Source organism: Bos indicus, chromosome 26 (assembly GCF_029378745.1).
Source record: "Bos indicus isolate NIAB-ARS_2022 breed Sahiwal x Tharparkar chromosome 26, NIAB-ARS_B.indTharparkar_mat_pri_1.0, whole genome shotgun sequence".
NCBI classification, from domain to species: domain Eukaryota; kingdom Metazoa; phylum Chordata; class Mammalia; order Artiodactyla; family Bovidae; genus Bos; species Bos indicus.
The window spans coordinates 24,728,115-24,732,966 of record NC_091785.1 but is presented as its reverse complement, the minus strand read 5'-3'; positions in this window follow the sequence as shown (position 1 = coordinate 24,732,966).

Sequence of the window (4,852 nt, the reverse complement as noted above, 5' to 3'; positions counted from 1 at the left end):
CTGGTCACAGTATTTGTTTTTAACTTCAGGAAATCTGTGAGCTTCCCAGGGCAGAGCTGGGGAGAGGGTGGATTTCCTATTAACAAGAGGAAGCTTTCACTCCCTTTTTTATTCTTATGCTTTTGGAAAACTTTTTAAAATTGCAAAATCGAGTATTTCTGGCCCATCTCTGAGGCAGCCTGCAGAGTTTCAGAAAGGGCCTTTGAAAGCCAGCTATAGGGTGGATTTCAACACAAAACCATGTTTCACACAGCTGATTGTGTGCAGACTGTGGGGGCCTGGGAGTAACAAGAAGCTTTTGGCTTGAAGAAAACAGATTGCCTTCTAAACAGAAGAGATCTAGGCCTGTAGGGCCTTTTCACTAAGGACAACTTTCTCCAAGGAATCTCTTTTCTTCCCAAGGATGCTAGACTTTACCCAGCGTCTGCTCACTTGCTATGCCAAATGCCCAGGACTTTTTCTGTGCATCTTGGCAAGTGAAATGAGTAGGGCTGGCCTGAAGCCACAAGGTTGGTTAGGTTGAAGGAGGACCCCTCGTCCCTCCTCAAAACCCCAGCCCCTCTCTCTACCTTGTCAAAGCACAGCTTAAGTTCAGAACCTGCTTTGTAATCAAACCAGCACTGGTTTGTAATCAAGGCTGACATCAGAATAACATGAAGAGCTAGGTCAAATGCCTAGACACCAACTTGAACCTACAGGGCACCCAGGTAAGGCTCCTAAAGCGCCCTCAAGTGACCGATGATACCCCCTAGTTGGCTGAGCATGGCTTTTCACTTCCTTTCCAAAGCTGTTAGAACACAGACCTGGTAGAAGCCAAGGAGCTTGCTTGGGATCTGTGGTCCAAGGGGAATCTGGCATGCCACAGGCTTCTGAGACTACACTAGTATGAGAAGCAGAGAGGATGCGGAAGGCAAAGCTGGTGAGCACTCCTTTCTGGCAGGTCAGGTCTGGGTATCACTGGCAGGCGACTTCCTGGGCCACACAGCAGACTTCAGTGGAGTCTCTTAAGAGTTCAGTGCAGGAATCTGCCTTCTGCCAAGTTCCCCAGGTGATGCTGGAAGTCCAAGAACTCCTGATAACGAGGATTAGGGAAGGCCTCACGGTCAGGCACTGCCGGAGACTGTTTCTCAAAGCTGGGCAGGACTGACCAGGAAAAGCATTTCAGCCAGAACCATGGAGTGAGAGCAGGAAAGCACCTTGTGTGTGTGTGTGTGTGTGTGTGTGTGTGTGAGAGAGAGAGAGAGAGAGAGAGAGTTGCTCAGTCATATCCAACTGTGCCTGCCAGGCTCGTCTGTCCATGGAATTCACCAAGCAAGAATACTGGAGTGGGTTGTCATTTCCTCCTCTCGGGGATCTTGCTGACCCAGGGATCGAACCTGGGTCTCCTGCATTGCAGGCAGTTTCTTTACTTTGTGAGCCCCCAGGAAAGCACCATGGACATAGGCAATATTTAAGCCACCCCTGCTATGCAGCAAGCACCCTTCCAGAGTGGGTTTGGTGGCAGCAGTCAGCAAATGTCCCGGAAGTTCTAACTGAAGTCATTCTGCAGACTGTGATTCAGAGCGTTCTCATGCCCTGTCTGGTCTCTGCCCCATGGGATAGAGCCGGAAGATTGTTTGGTTTGGCCAGTGGATGACAAGCAGAGAAAGCCAAGAACCAGTGACAGAGTGTGGGCCTTCAGTTCACCTCCCCCATCCCCTCCCCTGCCTCACTGCCTCACCCTCTCTCACTACCCTGGAGGGACATCTTTCAGAGTTAACATTTTTCCTTGCCATCCAAAGATAGCTTGTTTTTCTAACTCATGGTTTGTTTTTTTAAACAAAAACAATGTAGTCATTATTAAAAAATCCAGCCACTGACCAAAAAATTAAATAACAGATAAAAGCCCCCACTCTTAACTTCTCAACCCGTTTCCCCCAGTGTTAATGAATAGGAAGTGACTTGTGTATCCTTCCAACATCTTTCCGTGTGGGTGCGTGTTAAGTCACTTCAGATGTGTCTGACTCTTTGCGACTCTTTGGACTATAGCCGTCCCCAGACTCCTCTGTCCGTGGGATTCTCCAGGCAAGAATACTGGAGTGGGTTGCCATGCCCTCCTCCAGGGGAGCGTCCCCACCCAGGGATCTAACTTCTCTTACGTCTCCTGCATTGGCAGGCAGATTCTTTACCACTAGCGCCACTTGGGAAGCACGTTTTTCTGTGTATGTGTCACATGTGTCGATGCATCCCTTTTCTTTTTTTTTTTTGGCCACACTCTTCTGCATACAGCGCCCAGCTCCCCCCAAGCAGGGATCACATCCATGCCCCCTGCATTCAGAGTATGAAATCTTAACCACTGGACCACAGGGGAAGTCTGCCTTTTGTTCTTTTTCACTTAAATTGCACCACAGCATCTTAACTTTTCTTGGACATCTTTTTTGACTGTTTGATCTACCTTAGTCTTTAAAATAGCTGTTGGCTATCACCCTGTGTGATAGATGTACCCTAATTTACCCACCCTCCCCTGAGGAACACTTAAGTATCCTCACTTTTTTTTTTTTTTTTTTTTTGCTGTTTAAACAACACTGCAGTGAACATCTCTGTATTAAACCTGCTTTGAGGTGAACCTCTGCTAATAATTGCTATAATCTGTACTCACCAACTTGTTGCATATGGATTTACCACCAAGCATCTTAAGAATAACCCCTTTATTCTGGGATTGATTTAATCACCATGACTCTGGAGTGAGGAAAGAGCATTTTTTTTTTTTTTTTTTTAACCAAGGACTGAGTAACAGCTTGTGTTCCACCCTGGGTCAGATGATCTGTAGGGAACAGAAATATAAAACAAGGGGAGGGCTCTTTCCCCAAGGAACTGGGTCTTTTAGGAAGGTAAGAACAACGTCCACAAAGTAAGCCAGAGAAAAATGAAGTCTGGTAAGTAATTGAAAGTGAAACAATTCGGCTCTGAGGCCTGTGCAGGGAGACAGGAATATGAGCAGCTGGATCAGCTTAGGGTTTGAGCTGTTAAGACAAACACACATCTCTTCATCATTCATCCAGTCATGTGTTCATATATTTGGCTCTTCACAAAACATCGAGTGGCTATCACTGGTATATGCCAGGCCCTGTGCCAGCTGCTAGGAAAACGAAGTGCAAGTGAGACCCTTTGTCCTTTTAAACAGGAAAATGTGAAGAGCCTCCCCAAAGAAAATCAAATCTGTGCGATTGTTGTTCCAGCACCAAATGCCTGTGCTAAATTCATCTAAGCCCCAGGACTGGTTTATTTTCTGCACAATGAGGAACCCTGCTTTAGAGATGACAGTGGTGTTTTCTATCCCTTTGGTGTTTCTCTACAGCCCTACAAAGAGACCAGAAGATAAAACTGTCAACAACAAATTCTCTCCCACCAAGATGGAACCACACAAATCTCAGTGATGTTCAAAGATACTTCTTTTTTCCTAGATCAGAACAGGTAGGTCTTAGAAGTTGCAAGGTGAGATTTTTCAGGCCGGGGGTGGGGTGGGGATAGGGAGTCAGGAAGAATTCAGTCTCATCTGTCTCTTTAAAACCCATCGATCAGTAATATTTAAGATTTCTCTTAGGGTCAGTTTATTTGAAATAGAAATAGAAAGCAGAGACCCACTTCCTGCCACTTCTTACAAGCTTCCCTTGGGCCTGTCTTCCCGGAGATGACTCACACAGCCCCCAAGCCTCATTTCTCACCTATTGCTGGAGACGACTGAGCTATGGTAGACCAAAGGTCTCTTGGGACATTGGTTGGACCTCCAAAAGCTGAAAATGGCCTTGGATCTCTCCCAAAAGGCATGGCTGGTGCTGAATCATCCCCCAGGAGTTGAACCTCAGGTCCAAGAGGCCCCTGTCAGAGACCAGGAGTTAACCCATACATGCCCCCAATTCCTGATACCCCCAGAATCAGGGCCAGCAGAGGCGACAGCAAAAACTTCAGTGGAGCCAGATTCAAGGCCAGAGAGGTGGGTGGCGTCCAGCCCCCTTGACGACACAGCTCCCACCAGAAGAATTCCTGAGATGCTCTCTCCACACATCTGTCTCCTCACAGTATTTTGTAATCCTTCAGACAGGGAAGCTACTGAAGCCACACCCCTCCAGGACAGGACAAGACCTCAAGCAGTAAGATTGCTTAGCTGAGTGTTCAAGGAACCAGAGAGACAGGAAGGGAGGTCCCCCGGCCCCTTTCCATGTGTCTGCTCAAACTGGAGGACCGCTGTGAGGTTCTGCCCCTGGGAGACCCAGATTTCTGTGACAAAGCCATGCAAGAACCAATAGGACTGAGATTCCAGACAGTGCAGATGGCACAGGGGCTAAGAGCTTGGGCTCTGTGGTCAAGTCCCAGCAGTGCCACGTCCTGCTCAGCAAGTCAACTAATTTCTATGAGCCATGGTTTTGCCTCCATCTCTTCTGCAAATTGGGAATAATGCTGCCCATCTCGTGGAGTCATTGAGAAGGCTGAGTGAACAGGCCACACGGGAAGCACTTAGCTTAGGGCTTGATGAGTAATAAACAACAAAAACAGCAGCGGTTATTACCCTTGCCCTTAGGAGGGCTCCTTACAGCCAAATTCCTACTTCGTGTTTCCCCCACTGATGATGAGGCTGTCCCTAAGTACCCACTCTCCCCACGTGAGTCTGTCTTCCCTGGGTTCCCTCAGCACACAGCATGGGACCTGCAGGACCTGTTTCCTTCACACCTACCTTAGGGCCAGGCGCATGCTCAGAAATTACACTTGCCCGTAGTGTCAGGGCACTGTGCTTGGCTTCTCTGCGTCCTCTGCTTTCTTGGTCCCTTTGCAGAACAACCACAGCTTAGACCAGCAGTTGCATAGAAACAGTAGA